The following is a 22,610-nucleotide window of genomic DNA, read 5'->3' on the forward strand; positions in this document are numbered from 1 at the left end:
TCAGTTTCCCTTAGGAGGAAGAAGAGAGAAATCAAGAAAAAAAAACAAAACTTTTCTCTTTCTTCATCTTCCTTTGTCTTTCTTTACAAGTTCCTGCCACCAAAAGTGAGAGAGAGAGAGAGAGACTTTGTCTTCCCATTCTCCTCCTCATCCTCATCATCTTGTGAGTTTTTATCAAGACCAAATAGATAACAAAGGCTAATAGACAATAGTGTCAAATGAAATTATCATTGAACCAAATACTGAGGATGAAAATGAAGATGAAGAAGAAGATGATGATGATAATGATAAGGCGAAAGGTAAAACGTTTGAAGAAACATTTTACCAATTGAGTTTCCTTACAATTACCAATTGTTATCTTATTGTCATTAAAGTCCCTTTTTCATTATCATCATATGATGATAATGATGAGCTACAAATTGATCAGTAATTAAGTTTCATCCATTTACTTTTATTTTTATATTTCCCATTGGATTACAATCAACAACAACAACAACAAACACCACTGAATCTCAATGTAATTTTTACCCAATTCAACCTCTCATCATCCTTTATCATCATCAAGCTCACCATCAGCTCTCTCTCTCTCTCTTGCTCTCGGTTCCCTCTCATTTACTATTATTTATCTTGATGATCATAAATTGTTACCAAATTTTCATCTTCTCTTCCATGTTTACCTTTACTCTTGATTCATCTCTGTTATTTTCATCATCACTTATCATGAAACCACAAGAAAAGTAAAAACCATAATGTTGATGATAAAGGTAATCATGAAAATCAATTCAAATGCTGATAATCATTATGATAGTGAACGTTAAAAGTAAATTCATTAACATTTGGCTACATTTATCATCCTTATCCTTTACTATTATTATTATTGTTATTGTTGAATATATTATTCAATGATTACCCAAAGATTATCATGGTTATTATTTGAAACTGGCTTGTTGAACTGATTAATAGCAAAAATATATCAATGATAATGATAATCTAATCATGAATCTTGCTGTTTTTTTCTTGTATATAATTTTATTTGCAAGTTCAATTGATGGTTCAATGCAAATGCATGCAAACAAACATGAAAGGGTTTACAGGTAGAAATGATTTGAGAATCATCATAATCATGATAACGTATTTCAAATATTATATTATATCATTACTATTCATTGCATGGTTGAAATGGTAAGGTTTAAAGCAGAAAAACAAAACTCAGAAGCAAGAAAAATAAAAATAAAAATAAAACGAAAACGAAAAAGAAAAAAAAATAATATGAAAAAAAAGATGATGAGGATAATGAGGATGAAGGCAAAGGTAAATTATCAACAAAATGACCGTGAAATTTATTTACCTCCTTGCATAATATGATGAGGTTGATGATGATGAACTGAAAACAAAGAGAAGATGAAGTAAAGAAAAAAGCAAGAAGAGAAGAAACAAAAAGAAGATGAAAATGAAGACGAGAAAAGATGATAAAACTCAGGGTGTTCATGGGGTTTTATGTGTGTGTGAGAGAGAGAGAGAAAGAGAAAAGATAAATGATGATATTCAATGAGAAGGTATGAAAATGGTTCCATGATATTCATTATCTGGTAAAAGATAAATGGATAAAAAAATTGTGTCTCCAATGTGGTTGTACTTCCGGAGGAGTTGGGAACTTCCTCCCTGTGACCACCTCCACCCTCTTGAGCCCACAACATAATATATATACTAATGATTAAAGATTCTTTGGTCTGAGAAAAAAAAGAAGAAGATTTTTTCTCTCTCTTATGTTTTGGAAGAAAAAAGAAAACAACAAACTGAATCTTCATCTTCATCCTCATCACCATCACCATCATCATCATTATCAACAAGCAGGTAGCTATTGTTTTTGTTGTTGTTGATGATGATGCTTTTTGTTTCTTACAGTGAAAATCAAGGTGAACCTACTGAAGTAACAATGGTAAGATTAACAAGAAACAAATAACAACAACAAGCGTCTATTAATCAATCTCATCAACCATATCTTATTGGCTTGTCAATGAAGATAAAGGAAGAGGATTAGATTAGTAAAAGCCACAGAATAAAGGTAAATATCTGATTATATTCATGAGGATAACGATTAAGGGATGAAGATGATGGTTATTCCCAAGAAACAAACCTCCGTGACCAAATTGTTGTGACGAATTGAAAATAATGATCAGTTTTGTTTGAACAAATATTAACAGTGAGAGAAACAACAAGTTTCCAATGAGAAGATGATCAAGGTAAAAGTAAAGGTAAAGATTTTTTTTTTCTCTTCTTCTTCTTCTCCTCATCTTCTATCATCACCGAGAGGGTTTATCCTGTTTCCTTTGTACCTTGACCAACTGATGATGACCTTAAGGTTAATAAACACGAGGGTGGACCTTGTGTATTCTTACCTTGATTAGTGTTACTATTGTACAGGTCGCTAGCAAATTCATTTGACCATTTTTGACATTAATTTACTCTAATCAATCTATTAATAAAATTATTAATTAAGTACTAATTTTATTGGAAATTTATTCAAAAATTTAGATCCAAAATTTATTTTTCATTTGGTTAATCAGTTTGGCCACAATTCGAATTTGAACAAAAAAGTAAAATTCGAATTGTTTTAAGCAAAATTTTTTTTGATCTCTAATAAAATTCGTATGAATTATAGTAATTTACTGCTTTTTGGTCAGAATATAGAGATTGGCAAAAATTTTTAAAAATTTTTTATTTGAAAGTTTTATCTCATTTAGTTTTCGAAATATAATTAAATGAAATTTCACGATTTTTCAAACTCGAAAATCGAGCTCCGCCCCCATGTTAAATCTCCATAGAGAAAAACCAACCTAAAACTGATCTTTTTGTCTCAAATCAAATTGCGGCCAAATGGTTCAATATTTTAATCAAATTTTTTTTGTATAATATTGTCGAAACATTTATCTATCAAATAGTATAAAAAAATCGAAAAAAAAATTTGATCTTCGCTGCGAAAATTTTGTTCGAAAATGGTCAAATGAATTTGCTAGCGACCTGTATCTCTATGATTTTTTCTCTGTCCAACTTTTACCTTTCACCTTTTGTACTCTACTTGTTACTCATGTTCCCATTTTTCTCATCATCATCATTATCTCTCTCTTTCTCTCTCTCTCATTCTTACCTTCATTATTTTCATCTTCTTCTCATCTTCATTTTGTCTTTCTCTCTCTTAACCAAACCTTTTTTTCTTCCCGCAAGCATTTTCTCATCTCTCTCTCTCTCTCTCATCCTCTTAACATGATGATAATGATAACTACCATTTACTATCACCTCCTACGGAATCATATCTCTCTCATTATAATGATGATTATTGTTATTACTTATTTTCATCAAGATTCAGTTGATTAGTTTAATTGCAATGGTAATGATATTCATGAATCTAAGGTTTAGACTTGATCAACAATCATCACAAGAAACATGGAAACAATTACATGATAAATTTGGATTCTGATTTAAAGCATTAAAGTTTAACTCCAACGCCAGTAATTTATAATATTGAAATGATAATATAATGAATATCGTTACAATTTATTAAATATCCAGCTAATTGTGACTCATACATCAACAAAGATCTTCACACATTAATAATAAATCATCATTAATTATAAACAACAATCAAGTGACACTGAAACTTTTGTCGAGGTAAAAGTTATAAGTTAATTTTAGCTTTGAAATTTTAACAACATGATAAATGATGAACTTTGTTTCATTTTTCAGTTTACTTCATGTTCAATTGATTAACTTTATTCATCATCATGAAATTGAATTTCTATCTCAATTTTTTCTCCTCAATCTAAACATTGATTCTGATCTGATTGTAAAAAAAGACATGACGATGAAACGACAAACTTTATAATCAAATGGCCTAAGGACGATGATGATGATGAAGATAATGATGATTTCCAAATGGTTGAAGGTTGAGTAGATTTCTCACTTTTATAAAATCAAAATTTTCTTTCATCTTCTCCATTTTTCTTACCTTCATCAATTTGGGCAAAATATTTTACAGAGAACAGAGAGAGAAAGAAAGAAAGAGAGAGAGAGAGAGAGAGAGAGAGAGAGAGAGAGAGAGAGAGAGAGATGATGATGATGGTGAAGATGAAAAAATGTTTACCTTGTGAGGTCAATCATTCATAAATAGCCCAGAGCATTGTTAATATTTCCAGAGTGATTTTAAATTCTTAGGAAAAAATTGAATCATTTTGCTCCTGGAAATCATTTCTTAACCATGATAACTCAATATATTTCAAACGATTGGTCACCAAATACACACCCTTAGTTTTTGATTTACACCTGTGTCCATGATGATAACTGACCATTGGTTGATTGGATTACATGATTCAACTTTGAATGATTATCATGACAGAGTAAATTGAAAGATAAAGTTTCAAATAAAATGGATTTAGATGATAACAGAACAATAAATTGATCAGGAATCGAAAAATATTTAAGTAAATCAAGTTATCACTTTGGTAATAACAACTTGAACAACTCTGAATGAGAGGAAAATCAAAGCTATTAGTTGACTATCATGGTAAAAGTTCATGGGAACTTTTTTTCCACCATCAAAATTATCGGAAAAATTGACATGATAAACTTTTCCAGACTCAAAGGTAACATTAAATATTGACAATAGCCGATAATCTGATAATCAATACTGTTCAGGGTGAAAGAAAAATGAACATAATCACAATCATTATCTATCTCATCCTAACCATTATCACCATGAACATTTCATCAGCTGTACTTTCATGATAACTAACATTGAACTACTTTATAGTGATTAATATGAAACAATAACTTAACAAAAGTTATAATCAACATGATAATCGTTTTAATAATATTCAGCTTCTGAGTATCAGATAAAAATTCATGATAACTAATTGAATATTGTTTCATTGTGTTTCTTTATTAATATTATCATGATTATTGTTTCATAATAATGATTATGGTGAAACAATAGTCATGTTAATTATCATGATAGTTTGGGTGTATTATCATGGGTTCCAATGTGTGTGTGTGAGTTGAACTCATTTGTATTTCATGGATTAAGATGAAAAAAAAAACAACAACACAAAGTTGAGAATCGATTAGCAAGGTAACAATAGGGAAGGAAGAAAAAATTGTTCGTGCAAATTAACGTTAATTTATAATGATCATGATACTAATCATCATGATCAGATAAGACTCATGATGATAATTAAACACGAAAAGGGATCAGAATCATCAGGAAACAATTGATTATCAGGGAAGGAAAAAAAATAGTGAATCAAATTCAATGAACAAAATATTAGTTACTAGTTATTAATATTATCCAATATTTTCATGGGGTAAATTCAATATTAAATTCAATATTAAATTCATGGTAAACTTCATCATGGTAAAGTTCATAGGGAGAGATGATGAAAGTTCAATAGGAAGATATTAGTTATTATATTAATTGTCTCTATCAACCAAGTCAGTATCATCATTAGAAGTTAATTGAATTTAAATGGAATAGAATTGAAACTTTTTTTTTCTTCATTGATTTCTTCAGAAGTTCAGTGATAAAATACCATCAACATTGAGACTGAAGGAAAGTTCATAAGAGTAATCAGGAAGATTGATATTCTTTATCAGATCTCTCTTATGAAATATTGTTCAATCTATTGGTAGATAATATTATCATGAATCTGAATTTCTGGTTATCCCTCTTCTCTCATAGTCTTCTCTATGTTTCAGTTTTATTTTCCATTTCCGGTTTCCGGATATTCTTTTGAAAATCTTTTGCAATCTCTTCAGTTTTAAAATGTAGCTAAGTTCTGAAAAGTTTGAATTGTGAATTCCAAATACTCTGAATTAAGATGAAAATCGCTTTTTTATAACTTTGTTAACTTCCTTCCGTTTAGCATTTAACTTTAAATTTTCATCATGTATCATTATCTTCATGATTATTAATATTTTATTAGTAACTTATTATGATTATTATCATCAAGATGAAGATGATAATTCCTGAGCAAATGCTAAAAAAACTTAGAGACTTTATCATGAAACCTTTTTGTTATCTCCATCTACTGTAGTAATATCTTCATCCTTATCTTCATATATCATCATTATTATTATACTCAATTCCGTTTCCTTTTCTCTCTCTCTCTCTCTCCCAACGAAAATGAATGCGTTAAGTTAACTCAAAGAGAAGATGATAACAATGATAGAGAACAAGAAAAAGTTCTAGTTGTTGTTGTTGTTGTTCAGAATGATGGTGATGATAATAAATACATGGAATAGTTTCATATTTCATGGTGCAAGAAAAAAAGTTCCAACTGAAAGTGGAGTCTTTTTTTATTTATATATTTATTTTGACAGAACTTTTTTTCACCCCTTGTACTCTATTAGTTATTATTATCATTTCTCACCCACCTCTACCTTCATAACAACAACAACAACAACCACCACCACCATCACTCAGTCAATCCTCCTCCCCACCACCACCACCATCATCATCAACTTTTTACTTTGGTTCACTCCCTTTACTCAGTTGAGTTAATATGTTATCATGTTATTTATTTATCTATTTATTACTATTTCATCCTTCAGATTATTACTTGGAAAAAAATAAACTTGATGAACTTTAGGAAAATAAAAAAAAGTTTCATATAATTTTCATCAGATTCATGATGTTTATCATCAACCTGAAAGCGCAGGGAAAAAAATTTACCGTTTTTAACATGTTATCCTCAAAGATGATAATGATGATGATGCTGAGATGAATTGAAAAGGAGAAAATGAATTTTCATTATCAATGAATATCATGTTACGATAGTAATCAGAAAAGATGATGTTGATGATAATTAAAATTAATAACAACAATTATATAGATGAAATTGTAAGATATTAAACAATTTATCTTAATATTGTCAGAATTATCTAAATATCAAATCAAATAGGAATTTTTTTTTTGCTCTTCTTTCTTGTTCTGAATAAAGAAACAGTTGAAATTACAGTTAAATTTTCATGGGATGAAGATGAAGATAATGAAGATGATGATCATCTTCATCCTTTCCTACCTTTTTTATCATCATTATCATCTGATTATATTCAATTTACCTTCAGTATATTACAAAGGAATCATGTTGATGATGATAACGCCTAATAACATGATAATGATAATAATTGATAATAATGATTCTGATAATTAATCAGTGGAGATGATTTTTGTTCATGATCATTGAACCATGATAGCGCACCCTGTATACATATAAACTATCATGTATATTAGCTTTAATTGTGTATCATTTGATTACCATGATGATAATGATGATAAGGTGTAACAATAACAAGTCCATATACACAAAAGCCATTGAAATATTATCGTTTATTTTTCACAACGTAGGAGTTTGATAATTAACATGATGATAATCATGCAGATGATGATGATGATGATCATCATGATGACTAAATAGCTAATTTACTTAAAAATTATCATCCTCATCCTTCACAATTTCATCATCAACATCATCATTGTCATTCTAATTACTTGCCATGTAGAAAAGGGGAAAAAGTTCTTGAATTTGGTTCTCATATCATGATGATGATGATGATGATGATTTCAATTCAATGATTGAATGATCATGATGGAAACAAAAATCTCTTCCCAAATCTAATTACAATTCATTAACTTAAAGGATCTTGGGTGGTAGTTACTTTAGTTCATCATTTATATATAATTATCAAATTCAAATGTTTAATTGCTTGAAATTTAGTGAGAAAAGTTCATTTTCACTGTTGAACAATTTAATAATCATCGACGGTTATGATTAACACTTTTTTTTCAATTTCTGATTGCAATCAATTTGAATATCTATCAAGTATTATCACCACCATGTGAATACAAATATTGTTCAGTTTAATGAAGCAATTTTTAAGCCTCATTATCAGAGTTAAATTGTTGATGGTTAAGGTAAATTTTACCTTTAATCAAGATTATAATATATTCACAATTATGATTTAAATTAATTTCATCAACTTAAACCATCATTATATTATCATGATATCCACTTGAATCGTTAAAATTATCATGAAAAATAAAAAGTAAAAACCTTTTTATGAATTAATATGTTTACAGTTGTAATCATTAAATCAGTTTGATTTTAAATAACAATTTAAATTGTTCATTGAGTTTATTAAATGGTTGTAAAAGGATTTGTCTTAATCAACCTACGCTCACTAAATGATAATAATAATGATAATTGTTGATTGATATTTATGAATAAAAAAGCTCAAGATGATTATGATTATCATGTTAATTGCATGTTAATCAACAATTTACATGGAGTGCAGTCCATTCAAGCATTATCATAATCATTAACAATCAACATCATCCTCATCATGATTAACTTAAAAGGTAGATAATAATCATTAACAATCAAGTTGAAATTGAAATATCATGAACTATATAATATGTATATTCAATGATATTAATTCATGATAACTTTAATTACTTAATTATGTTTGTGTTTAGTTAATCATGTAGCTAAAGACCGGGAACAATTTAATTTAATTTAATTTAATTTCTCGTATCGATTCAAGATCAAGATAATTCTGATAGATAATTGTAATTGTAGGATAGAAAATGATTATAAGAAAAACAAAACAACATCACAACCAGTGAACTAATTGTTACAATTAACCAATTAATTTGTCTTCCAGCGATTAATTGATCACCTAAATCCATTGAGAATCCAATTGAATAAGTTTCTAAAGAAAAGTAATTAAAAAATTGTTCTAAATTGTTGAATCTATTTTTTTTCCTTCTTCTTTTCCTTCTGAACAATATTATTACATGTTAACCCCTTAAGGGTCTTGGAGAGTTGAAAACTTGACGATGATAATAATCATGATGAGGAATTCTGAATGAATCTTTTACTCGGTGAATAACTCTGAGCATTTGAAACACTGAATTGTGATCAGTTATGGAATTGATTTCAGGGGAAGAAAATTATTACATAGAGAACCGTTTCTTTTTCTCATCATAACATGATAATCATCAGGGTGATTATACTAAATGCTGAAGATTCTGATATCGCTCTAGGTGATCATAATTATCATCATCTTTTTATTGGATATAAATATGTTACATGTATCACACTGATCATCAGATCTCTCTCTCTCTCTCTCTCTCTCTCAATCAGATGTGTAGTATATGTCATTTGCAATGGAAGATAAAAAAGAGAATTCATTTCTTCATCATCTTCTTCAGTAATTTACTCATAATACTGAATTTCCCTCCGGGTGGAGTTCATCAATCATGCTTGTTTGTTCAGTGAAAATTCATGTTAACCAAAAATGAGAAATTAAAAAATTGTTCCAATATCATATTCATAAACAACAACATGATGCTGATGATGATTAATTTTCATCTTTCAATATGTTTTTGTAACAAACAATCAGCAATAAACAGCAAATCAATTGATCAACAATCAGATTATTATCATAAAAATGTTAACCTTTTATTAGCAAGGTAGGAAATTGTTGTTCAATATTATCACTTTAGATAATCATTGAGATAATATTCAGGTAGACATCTTAATCCAGGTATTAAGAGAGTGAAGTTTAAATAAACATTGATTAGCATCTTATCTGTTTACAATTGATTCTTTAATCATGATTATTATCATCAGTTGATTGTTGGTCTTTCATTTCAATAGTTATCATGATTGTCTAAAGATAATGTTGGCTTTTCATTTTATTATGTTTGATTTTCTTGGTGTCTATTTGATTGTTTACTTGATTCTTATGTGAGTGTGTATAATATTATAAGGTGAAATTGCCTGAAGGGTTAACTGATGATGATGATGATGATAATGTTAATTTTGTTGTGGTCAATATAATAATATATATTGTCCATCCAGTCCTTTTGATCAACAACAATAAACTAAGATTAGTTAAGGTTAAGTTGACATTATGATTATCTTGACCAAACAAAAACTATTGACCATCATTATTATGGTTATAATTTAATTTCATCATAATCTTATTTATTTTAACAATTGTTGACTGATTAACTGATTATTTTGAATAACATTAGCATCAAATTTTATCATGAATTTCATGATAATGATTAGCATACGATTTGAAATGATGATAGTAATTGAGAGAGAGAGAGAGAGAAAATTAAAGGTTTATTAAGTTAATTGTTAATAATTAGTTAGCTAATTAGGATGATTGTTATCAAGTTTATGAGAAATTTGTTTTTTATTTTGTTCCAAATGATTAATCAATTAATTTAGTTGATTATTTACCTTTAATAAACAACCCAAATATTAAAAGGTAAATATTAATACAATAAGATGGTAACTGTTGTTGATGGATGACAAATATTATTATTATAAAATAATAGTAATGATGATGAAGATAATGATATCATAATTAAGATTTGTGATTGTGCATGAATTAATGATGATGAAGATGATAAAAAAAAGCTGATGAAACTTGAGTAAGTTAGTTAGTAGCAGAGAAGGAAAAAATCAGGTGAAAGTTAATGATACCTTTTGTCCTTTTTGAGATATCAAAATGATTTAATGTCTTAATTGACTTTAAATATTATTACATAGGAGTTTGTAATTACCTGTGGCTGATGAGAGAGAGGTAGAAACAGAATGATAAAAGGAAATGTAAAACAAAGGTTGAAATAATGACCATTGCCCACAATTATCTTGAAAAGAACAAAAAAAAAGATATAAATGATTTTTGTCTTCATAAATTCATTTGTATCTACAGAGAGAGAGAGAGAGAGAGAGAGAGAGAGAGAGAGAGAGAGAGAGAGATGATGATGATGATGATGAGGAAAGTTTCTAATGAAAATAATGGCGAGAACACACAAAGTGAAAGATGATGAGGATAATGAAGAAGATGAAGAAACAACAACTCAATTGATAAATTTTCCTTGTAATATGTAAGAGAGAAAAGATGAAGATTAGAGGGAGAGGATGATGATGTGAAGGTGAAGATGAAAGGAAGAGAGAAAGAGAGAGAGAAATGAAGATTAGAGTCTCTACTTTGGTGGTGTCTTCTTAATGCCCTTAGGGTAACATTGTAATTAATACAAGTTCCCTCCTTCCCTTTTTTTTACCTTCTTTCAAATTCATCTTTTTGTTTCTTCCCTTCCCATTCAGTTTAAATGTTCATCTTCATCATCAATGGTTATTATTATGATTACATGAAGAAAATTGTTTCTTCTGTTGTTGATTATTGAATGAAAATTGTTTTTCTTCATTAACATTTTCATTTCCATTCTAATTATTATAATACTACCATAGTTACCATCACCACCACCACCGCCACTAAAAATGAAGGGAGAGTAAGTCTTTTACTATTCATTATCATCGTTAAACTAAAGACACATAGATGATGATATAATTCAGATTCTGAGGTTTCCCCATGTACAGAAAGCAAAAAGAAAACAAAGATGATAAAAGTAATTTAGAAATAAATGTAAAAAAAAGAAGAAAAATAATTGAAATTATTTTTTTTCTTTTCTTCTTATTCATCTGATCATCCATGAGTATTTAAGGGAAAGAAAAAGGCCTCAAACTGAATTGATTTACACACATTGAGAACGAGTGATGAAGATGATCATGAAACCTGAAGAAGAAAAAAAAAGTGATGAACATTGAGAGATGAAAATTGAGAAACAAGATGCAGATGAAGGAGAAGATGATGATGATAATGATAATCTCTCTCTCTCTCTCCATCTCCATCTTCATCTTTGATTATTGATACCTTGAGGTCAACCTTACGGCCTTCTCAATAACATGATATGTCTTAATTTAGTTTAACTACACTTGATTATCAAAGATGAAAACTATTACATATACACTCTTACGGTCTAACATAATTAAACAGGTAACTGGTTGTACTTATTATACAATAATAATGCTAATAACAAGTGTATTATAATCAATAATAATGATGATGATAATGATGATGATGATGAAGAAAAGAGAGTGATGCTGATACCACCCAAATAGGAGCATTTACATCACAATAATTTAAACACACACATGAACTGAATTTACCATGTTAATAATATTTGATTATAATAATAAGACCGCCCAGGTAAGAAGAGAATAGAAAAATTAACTCAATATTAATTTTCTCAATTAATAATATCTTTAGCTTCTAATACATGATGATGATGATGAAGATGATGATGATGATACTGTTGACATGATAATATTGAGATCTCATTGTGAGGTTTTGCTTGATGAAGACAAATATTATTTTGAACAGAAGCTAAAACCAAGAATTGAATAAATAATCACAGTAATCAAGTTGATTGTTAATTATCCATTTTCTGGGAAGATAAATTTTTAACATTGGAATATCATTATTATTATTATCATCATCATCGTCATTGATGATGATGAAGATGAAATTGATTATAACTTGTTGCTCAATTGTAAATGATGATAATGATAATGACGATGATGATGATGATTAATATGAGATTAAGTTAGTAAGTGTCATCTGAAGGCGTTGATAGTTGATTGGTAAAAGGAAAAATTATTGATACAATTTAGCAATTTTTGGAAAATTGTAATGATAGAACAATTAATTAATTCTGTTTCTTATAGACTAATTAATATTTGATTTTTTTTCTCGAATATTTTTATTCCCTAACAATTAAGTTAATTAAAGTTACGATGAAACTTTTTCTCTTCATCTTGTTTACTTTCAAAGTTCGTGAATTGTTTCAATTCATTGTCAAGGTAAATAAGATTGACTCACTCACTTACTCTCTCTCTCTCACCGTGAGAGTAAAGATAAATATCTTCATCATCATCATTATCTTAATCATTATCATTACAATTAACATAATAATAATGATCATAATTAAATGGTTATGATTTAAGTTTGAGAAAAAAAAATAACAACAACAACAATTTACTTAACCATTGGTACCCTTTTGAATTGGTAATGATTAGTTAATTTTCAATTAACCTCCTTTTCTGATTCTCTATTGTTATGTAATAACAATTTAACTAAATCAACAATTAACTGATTAATTAAAAATCAACTAGCTCACAATTGGGTAAATAATATTTTCCCCTATTAATTGAATTGAATTGTTTTTAACCTGTTTGGTTATTAGAAACCTTGATTAGTTGATTGTTGTTGTTAAGAGTTAATTTGATTCGTGTTGAATTTTTTTCCTCTCTCAATTCTGATGGATTATCATCTATATATATTTAGTAATTATTATTATCATTTATGATTAACATGATTGTTCAACATGATTATTATACAAATACACGCAATTTAATAGTAAATTGTTAATTATCATCATCTTAAAATGATGATCACTGTGTTAACTGTATTGATTATTAATTCAATCCTTTTATTTTGCTGACTGTTTGGCTTAATTGTTTAATAGAAGGGAACAGAAAATTAAGGATAATCTTTTAATTGTAAGTGGATCCAAGTGATTAACTGATAACTATTTATGAGAAATACATGTAATCATAATAAATATAAGAATTAACTTTTTTTTAGAAACAATCAATTGGAAAAAAAAAGATTATATAAGTTTGAAACAATTTGATTTGATGATAATCAATGTGTATGTTAATTAATTGCGTTAAGTAAGAAAACAATTTACTGATTATTAAGTAAATCAAAGGATAATAAATTAGGATCTTCACAATTTATTTATTATCTTTAAACTGTTTGATTTTTTCAAAGAAAGAAAGAAAGAAAGAGAGAGAGAGAGAGAGAGAGATGATAATATCATCATCGCCTTCATAATAGTTGATGGTGATGAGGATGAAGATGATGATGATGATAATGCTTGAGATTATTAGATTTCACTGGAAGAATATAAAAACTTCAATAGGTAACAGTTGAACATTAGCAAGGGATGAAGATAAAAGATGATGAGAAAATGATGATGATTCCAATAGGCTGAAGATACTGAGAGAGGATGAAGATGAAGATGAAGATGAAGATGAAGATTATATTTGGTGTGTTCATATAATAACAATTTACTTTGACTCCATTGACCAGGTAAACTTTTATCAAGAAGATTAAGAAGAAGAAGAAAAAAAAAAGTTGAAAGTTATCATAAAGTGATTTGTAGTTTTACCTGTGAGATTATCATGTGAGTGTTTAATTTTTCATTATTCAAGATTACAATCAATCCAAAATTAAGGAGAGGAAAAGTTTCACCCGTCGAACTTGAGTGAGAGAGAAAACAAAAAGTTCTAATCGGCAAAGAGAACTTTTTTTTACGGTTTCCCTGTTTATCGATATCAATGTGATGATGATTAACATTAAGTGTAACAAATTGCTCATTGATTGATATATATTAGATATTAATGTTTATCATTGGATCTGATTAAGAGAAAGGAGATTATATTATTTACGACAATTTGCTAAATTGTCAATACAATTAATCAGTTATAAGGATAAATTTCAGAGTTAAATTGTTCATATGAAGAGAGAGAGAGAGAAAAAAACTCTATTGATATTGACAAGTCAAGGTATTAATTGACAACAATTATTATCATTTTTGATTAAAATGATTTACAATTAAATCGATGAAACCTTATATTACATTGATTAAGTTTAAATTGTCTGTTGATTTAATGAGCTAATTTCTCGTATCAAATGATTAAGGTAAATTTGTCTTCCTTTTTCATGATGAAAGTGTGTAAACATTGAGTCGCTTCACAATTAAGTACTCAAATCAATCTCCCCGCATCCTTTTTGTGTCATCTTTTCATCCTCATCATCATTATTATCATCAAAATAAAAGTAGATGATATTTACAAAGGTAATATATGTTTACCTTTATGCAAAGGGAGTTATAAGATTTTCCTCTCTCTCTCACTCTCTCTCATTCACTCATTCTAATCAATTATAATCACTTGACAATTTGAATTGTTTACTTACAATTTAACTTAATTTTTGTTTGATTAGAAAAGTTTAATGATTACTGTTAATTGTTATATTCATTGTCAATCAAAAAGTATATAACTTGTTGTCAAATTAATACTTAAACGATAACAACAATTAATATATTGTACCAATTAAACAAAATCTTCAACCAATACAAAATCTTTTCAATGATTAATATTTCAATGAATTAATATTATGTATATTATCAATTATTGATTAATTGATTGTTACGTTGGTCAATAATAAGACCATGATCATGGTTAATGTTTTTTTTTTTCATCATCAATTGTTCATGGTTGATTATATTGATTATTGTTAGTTAATTCATCTCCTTAACCTTATTCATTAACAGCAATCACACAAGTTTATTAATCATTGTTAACTTGATTAAATATTAAATTGTGATTTATATATATATACTGGTGATTGAGTTAACATTCATACAATAGTAATGATTGAATCTGTCAATCACAATTACAATTGCAATTTAATCAAAAGTGTAAAAACAAAGCAACAACAACAACAATCAAGTAAAACCAATTGACCTTTTATATTGATTTGAAAAAAAAAATCATGTTAACTCAATGAACAAAAAAAAATCTGATTGATTGTTAATGAAATGATTATAATTATTAATGATGGTTAAATTGTAATCAATTGATTGTTAACCCATCGTAATGATTTCAAGATAATTGCTGATAATTGAAATATATTACTAATAACATATACTCATATACAGAAAATTGAATAAGATATTGAAACAATTTGCTTTCAATTAATCAACAACACAATCAACATTATCAACAATTAACAATCATCATTGTCTCAACAACAAAGAGTAATAGGAAGAGACTGCAGACTACAAAAAAACAGGAAAATTAGTTCACACCGATGAACCAGGTGGAGCTCAAGTAAATAGCAAAAACTGCAGCAAGTCAATGGAGATTTAATTAATCAATTTTTCTAATTAATTATTATTCTAATGATTATTTTTATGATTTTTTTGCGGAATTAATACTGAGCTTACTTCTTTACGATCATTTAGTCCAAAAATTCGTTTAGAATTCGTAACAAAATACCTAAAGCGTTCGACTTATCTGGACTAAACATCGCTTTGGCCTGATAATTGTAGATATTTCTAGTCTGTAAAAGCCTAATTTTTGAAAGCGCATAAAAAGTTGTCTTTACACTCTTAATTTCATTCCTAAAAAGTCTACCAATGCTGAGAAAAAGTGATCTAAAGTTTGGACTTTGAACGCAATTCGCTCGAAAACTAACGCTCAGATCACAATGAGATTTTTAACAAACGATTTCTTTCTTATGTCCCTACAAAACTACAAAGTTTCAATTCTTAACTCAAAAGTCCATTTTTTCAGCGTATTGACCATTCTTACTATTGACTTGTGCCTCCACCTGGTTCATCGGTGTGAACTAATTTTATCGTAAGAGGTATCAACTGCTCTCTCTTGCTATTACTCTTTGCTCAACAATCAACATCATTTCCTGATTATCATTATCACCATCATTATGATTAACAAAAGCTTTTCAACTTACAGGGTGTTTTTTTATTAACTCCCGACGTTTGAACGCTCATAACTTTTGAGGCAATTAATTCAGAGACTTGATTTTTAGTTTAAATGAAAGCTCAATGTTCAATTTACTTAACTAATTTGTTGGGTCGGCATTATTCTCAGAACTTCTAGGCCAAAAAAATTAGCGAAAAAAATTTTCCTATCTCGCCATTGCAATGGGATTAGATAGGGAGAAAATTGCATTTTTTGAGAAAATTAGAGAAAAAAACGATTTGTAGCCGATTGTGAGTGCTTATCTAAAAACCGAGATAGCACGATTGTTGGTGCTTCCTTTTTGAACAAATTCAACATAAAAAAAATTTTTTTCTGTTCAAATACAAGAATTGAGGTCAAATTTTCGGCGATACAAAAATTTTTGTTTTTCGCGCTTTTTTCTGAAGCCACGCCTTTTTGACCCCTGACCTTAACGACTCATGTATATATCAACAAGGTCTATTCTATGGTACCAAACTTATATTATTTGAACTTACAAGGCTTTTTTTATAAGACGACAAAAATCGGGAGTTAATAAAAAAACACCCTGTATATTTACATAATATTAATAGTAACAATTAAATAATGAAACATTATTTTGCAAACAATTACAATTAACAGTTTCAACAAGTGCAATTAACATTTGCAATATTAATTATTATTTTTACAGCAAATGTTGGGACTTTTTTTGCAAATCAACCTTTTTTTTTTTTGCTGTTTCTGCTTTTGTGCATAAGCAATTTGCAGGAAAAATGATAAAATGATTAGAATTGAGATGGAAATGATTAATATCCTCATATATATGATGGAGATGAAGATGATGATGATGATGATGAGAAAACTGATAGAAGATCAGAAAGGAAATGACGCTGAAGAGTAAGAGAGAATCGTAATGATAAACAGTGTGCATGTCACTTTACATCAATTCTGTGATGGATCAAAAATCCTACATTTAGATGATTATCAGAACTTTTTTTTTCTTCTTTTCGGTTTCTACCTTTTTTTTGGCTTCAACAGTAAAAAAATCAAAGCAATTGGAGAGAGATAAAAATTCAGTCAAAGTCAAATCAGTTCAGCAATCAGGAGGCTCTAGATCATCATCAATAGACAAGGAAATTCATCCAATGGTGAACATGAAAATAAAGGTAAAAGACAAAATGGCAAATATTAGACAGAGAAAAAGAAAAGTCCTTTTTTTGCATCTCGAGGCAAAGTTTGACTCTCTTTCTCTCTCTCTCTATTTCTCTCTCATTCTTCATCTCCCTCTAACTACCTTCATTCTCGTCAATTTGATGTCTTTTTGTCGTGTTATTGGCCTGCCAGAACAAAATGGTTGCTCAATTTTTTGCCTCTCCATCCGCAATCTACATAATACATCATCATATCCACAGAGTGATTGGTTTGCCTTGACGACCATGATTATTACACAGAGACAGATCTGGATAAGGAAGTGATTCTAAGTGAGTGTATGAAACCGTTAAAATCAAGAGTGAAAAAAAAAAATATTCTGTACCAGTGAGATTATCTCCTTTACTTTTCCAATCCTTATCCTCTCATCTTTTTTTATACTTGGTAAAATGTTGATCACTGTTGATGTGATCACCATCATATGTTCAGGGTTAGTGCCCAGAGATTAACATTGTTTTGACCTGGAAAAAAAAGATACATGGGACAAGGAGTTAGTGAGATGATAATAATACATCAGCTTAAATGAGAGTTAAATAACAGTGGAAGAAAAGAGGGAGAGAGGGAGAATATATATAAAAAAAGAAGAAGACAAGTCAATGATGAAGAAGAAAGTGAAGAGAGATAATGGAAGATTGATGATGGTCACTGTTAAATATACATAGAAATGTAGTAGAAACTATCGGTTTCTATTTATTTCTCTCTGTCTCTCTCTCTTCCATTCTCATTCTCATTCTCATTCTCCTGATCTCAGCCTAAATCTCACCGCCTCTCTCTCTCTCTCTCTCTTCCTCCCTGATTGAGCCTCGTTTCCGTTGTTTAAAAAAACAATATCATCATTATAAAGAGCAAGAGATGAAAAAAAACTTACATAGACTTACAATTAACTTTGCGACTTGACTATTATTACTTGAGTGCGCCCAGAGTAGCCCAATGTGTCCATGAGTAAATGTCTTGGGAGTAACTTGGTTAAAGGCGGAAGGTGAATGTTGAAAAGGTGAGGTGAGGGTAAACGTTTATAAGATTATCATCATCATGTAGACTTGAAAAACTGACCTGACATTATGTAGATATTATCATCATCATCATCTCTCTTTCTTTTCTTCTTCTCAGATACTCTTTGGGCTGGTGTTATTTTATCATCATCATCATCATCATCGCCCATTCATTCAACTAACCAAACCAAACCATCCATATGCTTTTGTGTGTTGGTAACTTTTTTTTCTAGTAAAGATGATGATGAACATGTAAACTCCTCATCATTTAAATGATGATCATCATCATGTTGATGATAATGAAGATAAAAGAGAGAGAGAGAGATGATGATGATTCTCCCTCATACCGATAGTAATCTATTCACTTTTACCATTATCATTACTCTCTCACTACTATTATTATTTAAAAAGAAAAGAGAAGTGAATTTTTTACCTTCACAAATGACCATCATAAACATTATCTATTCTATCATCATCATTATCATCATCATCATCATCATAGTCATTATGATGATAAACTTATCATCTTTTCATAAAAGATTATTTTGTTTCTCCTTTGCCAGATTCATGTATCTCTGTCCTCCATTGAGCTTTTACCTTCATTTATACACCAACGGTAATCATAATCATCTCTATCTGAAAGATGACCATCACCATCATCATCATCATCATCCCTCCCCTTTAATTACCATCTCTTTAAAAGGGTCTTTAAACAAATAATGGTGATAAACTGACCATTGGAGGAAACGAAAAGGCTGATAAAGGAAAGATGCAAAAGGTTAGAGGTTAAAAAGTAAAAGATACAAATAAGTATAAAGTGATAATATTATTTTCTTATGTGTAATCTCAATTTTAAATGTTCTAACCCTCATCATCATCATCATCGGCTGTTTTACTTCCTCTTCCACCTCCTCATCCTCCTCATCTTCCTGATGCGTGCCTATGAATTGAGTTTATCGCTATCGACCTTTACCATTTTCATTTTATATCATTTTTATCACAGAAAATCAGCTCCTAAAATTGGACCTCAGGTCGACCATATGTTGGGTTTGTTGTTGTTTTTGTCTATTCCTTGTAAATGCTTTTATCCCGTTTTGCTTCATCATCAACTCACGAATCCATTGATGCGAAATATGAAGAAAGAAGGAGAAAGAAAAAAAGAAAAAGATGAAGGAGGATGATGAAGGTAGAGGTGGAGTAGAAAATGGGAAGAGAAAGAGAGAGAGAGAGAGAGAGAAAACGCCAAAAATATTACAGAATATTTTCTAAATATTCTCTTGTTATTTTATCCATTTCTATTATCTACTTATCCATGTCCATCTAACGTTTTTGTGGTTTGTTTGTTTCCTTGACCAAAAACAAAGATTATCTTAAGCAGGTTAAACAACAATCATAATAGACTTTTGTGTTTACGGGTCTTGCCAAGCAAATCATTTCAACGGAACGATGGGCTTAGAAATGGGTCTAAAATGACCGCCCAGGAACTTAAATGGTTAATGATGATGATGGTTATGTTTATGCGGTTGATGGTGAAGACAGTGATAGGGTTAATGAGATATTCTGGTCACTACATGGATGATGAAGAGAGGGAGAGAGAAAGAGAGGAGGAGAGATATTCCTTTCGTGTGCACGATCTACTTTCACTTGAACCATAGGAAAACAGCTCGAGGGTTTGGTCATCATCATGTCCAATATGTAAAAGTTTCGAGAGAGAGAGAGAGGAAATTTCCTTCTCTCTTCTTTGGTGGATAATATTTTTCTCTTTGTTATTTTTTCACGTGCATTTCCAATAGCGTTTTGTTACTCCGGCGATTATTATTGTTAAATTTTCCTTTTTCTTCCAGTAAAAACAATAATAATAAGCGAAAACGAGAGAAAGAAAATCCTAATGAGAGAGCGAAAAAACTTTGGGCAATCAATTTAAAACTTTTTTGTTCTCTTTCCTTTTTTCTTTGAGTTACTTTTCTCGTTTTCTTTTCGCTTAATGATTGAGCTTTCAAATCTCATTTAACTCCAATTAACGATCCTTTTATTTCAAATCATTTGCTTCCTTCTGGATTGTAGTTAACAAAACGCGAAAAGGCCAATAACAATAACCTTTAACCTCTCATCCAATTGGCTTGTTATTATTATTGAATCCGTGAGTGTTTACCTTTAATGAGGAGGAAGATGAAGATAATTACAATATGAAAACATACAGAATACAAATACAAACGTTAACCTTTCCCTGATTACCTTTAATATTTTGTTCCTTGTGGATAAACAAATTGTAACAATTTTAAACTTCTCACTGACAGGAAAACATTTCTCTTTAACTGATCAATTGATTATGCCAATTTCCAAGGAGAAACCATCATCATCATCATCATTATCATCATTCAAACTACATGAAGTTCTGATTGAAATTAAGGAAAGGATGAAGATGAGATTTAAATTGCTTCCTTAATCCACCTTCACCTCGGCTTACTTATATTAATTGTCTCGATTCTTTGGACATTTCAAGATGGAAAAAATTGACCAAGAAAAAGATGAGGAAACTTTTTGTTTCGAAAGGTGAGATCTCAGATTTACTCCAAGTTTTCGAGGAAATCGAATGACATTAACATCGAAATATTTGATCGTCTATTATGGCCAATATTTCCACACCAATGGTGTAAATACATGTTACGATTTCGAACCAAGCAGAAGATTGAAAGTTTTTCTTCTTGACAGTGTGAAGACAAATGGACAGTTATCTTTTTCGAAGAGTAGAAAGAAAAAAAGAATAACTAACTTGGTTTCTCTTTGGATTTGATTCTCTTTCTCTCTTGCTCTTTCGTAGGTCCAGTGATTTATTGAGAGAAACAAGAAAATGCATTGACCGAAAAACAAGATTTTGTCACACATTGTACATTGTAGAGTATTAAAGGATTTTTCTACCATGTAATTCGCATGTACCACTGGTCAAGTACAAAATGACCGCAATAAATATATTATATAAACCTCGCTCTCTGTCAAATATATATTATTATTTGCTGATTCTATCTCGAGGCTTGATAACTTCCTGATAGAACCAAAGATAATACACCAACGATAGATTTATGTGTAGACTAAGAGAGAGAGAGAGAACGAACCTAAAAATAAGCAAAGAAAAAGAGGAGAAAAATTTAGTAACCAAATAAGAAATTTTGACAAGTGTGTAAATAGATTGTTGTTGATGATAGAGAAGAAAATGAGTCAATTCATTTGTTTTCTACTCTTGGTCTCATTACAAGAGATTCTGTTTAGTTGAAACACGAAAAGTGTTAACTTTATCATGTTAGAATCATTATCATCACCATCAACTTCTAGCCGAGAGTTTAAGTTGTTACCAGAAAGCAGAAAAACCTTGAAGTTTATCCAACAAAAAGGTAACTATCTCAATCTCTTAATGTGTAAATATTAGAGAAGAAACTTTTTTCTCTCTCTCTCTCTCTCTCTCACTAAGTTCTCGTTATTCTTTATAAATACACACCTAAAGTCTCACTCAATTGGGGAGTAAGATTAGGCTGAGAAATTCAAGTAAAAATGATAATATTTCACTGGAATAATACTTATGGACAAATGCCTTCTGAGACCTTTGCTCCAGGGTCACATAGAGTGAAGAGAAAATTTCAGAATGAAGATAAAGCCTGAGTATGAGAGAGAATCAGGTTCATCATCATAAGATGAGAGATAGAGTTAACATGGTGACTTGCATACAAAACAAGGTATTTCCATCCTTATATTTGCTATTACTTTCATCCAAAGTCATCGTCTTCATGAAATATGAACCTTAAATATAAACATTTGATAGAGAAGATAAAGAAGAGAAAATGAAATTACTTTTAACTCATACAGATATTAGAAAAAAAAGAAGGAAGAAAAAAATCTTATTTTCTCA

General features: G+C 29.4%; 1 long non-coding RNA gene across 8 annotated transcripts; it reads right to left on the reverse strand.

The window, feature by feature from the left end:
- Positions 1 to 13,648: 13,648 nt before the first annotated feature.
- Positions 13,649 to 21,810, reverse strand: LOC128389848 (uncharacterized). Of its 8 annotated transcripts, none has more exons than XR_008325517.1 (7): positions 20,945 to 21,810; positions 19,576 to 20,861; positions 18,586 to 19,464; positions 18,043 to 18,178; positions 17,803 to 17,967; positions 17,527 to 17,618; positions 13,649 to 14,075 (listed from the first exon to the last, which is right to left on the reverse strand). It is a non-coding gene; the product is annotated as an uncharacterized LOC128389848 (long non-coding RNA). The 8 variants fall into 8 exon arrangements; XR_008325519.1 differs by lacking the exon at positions 13,649 to 14,075 and having other exon boundaries at positions 17,086 to 17,618; positions 20,945 to 21,104; positions 21,177 to 21,810; XR_008325523.1 differs by lacking the exon at positions 13,649 to 14,075 and having other exon boundaries at positions 17,086 to 17,618; positions 19,576 to 20,594; positions 20,671 to 20,861.
- Positions 21,811 to 22,610: the final 800 nt, after the last annotated feature.

This window comes from Panonychus citri, unplaced genomic scaffold, assembly GCF_014898815.1.
Source record: "Panonychus citri isolate SS breed McGregor unplaced genomic scaffold, ASM1489881v1 Contig00111, whole genome shotgun sequence".
NCBI lineage: Eukaryota > Metazoa > Arthropoda > Arachnida > Trombidiformes > Tetranychidae > Panonychus > Panonychus citri.